Raw genomic sequence first — 2,935 nt, forward strand, 5'->3', positions numbered from 1 at the left:
ACACCTTATCATTAACATATTCGCAAATAATTAATTTATTTAAAAAGTAATTTTTATTATTATTATATATTTTTTCCTTTTATTTTGTAACATATTATTTCACTTTTTAAACTTTTTCTAACACATTTGTCGTCACCCTCTTAAACGTTTCCTCTTTTTGTTTGTTGTTAAATACTAATGACACTTTGTCATCTTCCGATATTTCGTCATCCTTGTAACATATTCATATATATTTTTAACATTTTCTTAAAACATTAGTCGTCATCCTATCACACGCTTTCCTCTTCAAAATATTTTCTACTAAAAAAAAAAAAGTTTATAATTCTGAGTCTGGCCGTTCGCGGCGCAGAACCCACTTGGTGTTAAGATTTCAAGCTAACAGGTTCTTTTATTTCTTAACAGGTTATTGTCTTTTTTTCCTATCTTTATTTTACCCCCCTCTCCTCCTTTTCTTTTATTTTCTTAATTTTTCTTACCCACGTTATTAGTTATGTTTCCCATATATTATTATTGTTGTTTTCAACTTTTTTTTCCTAATCACTTCTTTTGTAAAACTTTTACTTTATATTTTGCTTCTATATCTAATATTACGGTTACATATATCTTCTTTCTCTAAATTTTATTTTTTCTTTCCATGATTTTAATTTTTAAATTATTAATCAACTGAAATATTCATATTCCTATTCATTATATAACTTCTAATTTTTATTTTTTTTTATTTTATTTTATTTTATTTTTTTAAATTATTTATTTAATGTAATTTACAACTGTACAAAATAATACAATAGGAAAATATGTAACTTCAAACATTAATTTAAATTAGAAGGTCCCATAGCCATCTTCTTTTCAGACGCCTCGGAGGATTATCAGGGATTGTTAAGGATGAAAGATAAAGAATTAATGGGTTAGGATGGTTAAGGAGTTTGGAATGAAAAGACGCATATCTGTTTTGGGTCAAATCTGCAATGAATGGGATGTTAAGGTCTTTGTGAATGAGTTTATTTATGACGTAATAAGGAGCATCAAGGATTTTATTTAGGATTTTGGATTGTGACGATTGGATGCGGGAAGAATTTTTATTTTCTTAATTATGTTATTTACCTACTTGTTCAATCACTTATATATACATTTATTTTCAACTTCTTTCAACTTCTTTCATCACTTTAATTTTATCAATTCTATTCTGTACAGTAATTTACTTCATATCATTCTGTTTACATTTTCTGTATTCATTGGTTGTTATCTTGTTCTTTGTTCTTAGCCCTGATGAAGGCTAAAAATTCTGGCCGAAACGTTTGCACAATTAAATAAGTTATTTCAATTTATTTGTGTTATATTTTGACCGCACCCCCAACCATCTTCTTCTCATATAAGTAAAAATAGTATCTAATAAGAAATAACAAAAAGCTACCTACTATTATTTCAATTTGTAGAATTTTTTGTTATTGCGTTCCATGAATAATGTCTCATAATAACAATCTAATTGAAATAATGTTCCTAAACTCGGAAAAAAATGTTTTTTCCTACTGCGGATTTCTTATTTTACTGATATATTCAACATATTGTAATAACAATAAATTAATAAAATAAAATGAATGGAATTTGATATTTTTTTAAACTTAAATTCTCATATCTTAAAAGATAGCTTGTGTTTAAATTATTAATTTTAATATTTAACAGATAATAGAATTTTATAATATAATAGACTCTTAATCTCAGGGCGGGTTTCTAAGCAATCAGAAACAGACACTTTTACTATTAACACTTAATTAAATTAATATCTATTTTACACATGTATTTAAATTTAGGTATAACAAAACTAACCAATTTCACAATCTTCTTTTGATGATTCTTGATATCTTCTTTTCTATAATGCTATGCCCTAACGTCAAAAATGGCTTCCAGTCCTTCCAAAAAGCTATGTCTCTCTCACAACAATGGCTTCCAATCTTTCCCGCTTCCAGCCGACGGACGTCTTCTCACCAGGCAATCCAAACTTAGAGTCTCCTATTCTTCTTGGTTGTCTTCCTTTTTCAAACTGTCCACTCTTGCTGGACAGAAATTGATGAGGAACTCCTCATCCTGGAAACATCATTTCCCACTCGCGCCCAAACAACGAATGATGCCAAAAACCAAAACCTGCCTCGATGTTCCATGTAAACATCGATTGTCGCACAACAGTTAGGGAATTTTGCAAATGATTTACTTACTGAATATTATTCTTTAGCACTATTTCTTGACTTATATTTTTCCTTAAATTTATTGTATTTTCAATTATGATGGGAAGAGTTATAATAGTTTTTATGATATTTGAATCTGCTCAACATGGGCTTGATTCCACGGACTTTTAGAAGGATATGTACCGCCATCTTGGTTTCGTTTTGAATCACGGATTTATTATAGACAATGAAAATTGGTTAGCTTGCTTTTTGGATAAACAAAACAAATTAACAATCTTAAAATGATACATAAAATAAAACATATTAAAAACCCTTTATACATCAAAATATACTATTTACTCAAAAAGAGCATATTACAATATATATTCAACAACTTCAAAAGTATCAGTTTTGAAACTAACTATCTCACATATAACAATCAAATAATTTAATTTTAGTTCAATAATAATAATATTTCATTTATTTAACAATTAATATACCTTTATAATCATGTTATTTCAATGAATTTTATGTTTTGAAAGGTAAAGAAAATAAACAAGATGCTGTACCGAAGATTATTGCATAATTTAGATGATGTAAGTAACCTGTAGAATTAAATGAAATAGTGATTTAATTTATAAACTGTGTTATTTTAGATTTTCTTTATATTTTAGGAAATATTACAATTCCACTTAGTGGCTAAAAGAGACATAGTTTTCACTGCTGCTGGATTTTTTACTCTGGAGAATACCCTCATTTGTACGGTAAGTAACTTC

General features: G+C 27.5%; 1 long non-coding RNA gene across 1 annotated transcript in view; it reads left to right on the forward strand.

The window, feature by feature from the left end:
* Positions 1-2,700: 2,700 nt before the first annotated feature.
* The window catches only part of LOC106681877 (uncharacterized), a 2,011-nt gene continuing 1,776 nt past the window's right edge, over positions 2,701-2,935 (forward strand). Inside the window, exons 1-2 of the long non-coding RNA XR_001343315.1 lie at positions 2,701-2,755; positions 2,834-2,923. This is a non-coding gene — a long non-coding RNA (uncharacterized lncRNA). The remainder of the gene's footprint in view (positions 2,756-2,833; positions 2,924-2,935) is intronic.

This window comes from Halyomorpha halys, unplaced genomic scaffold (genome assembly GCF_000696795.3).
Source record: "Halyomorpha halys isolate HHAL.00 unplaced genomic scaffold, Hhal_1.1 Scaffold21.1, whole genome shotgun sequence".
NCBI lineage: Eukaryota > Metazoa > Arthropoda > Insecta > Hemiptera > Pentatomidae > Halyomorpha > Halyomorpha halys.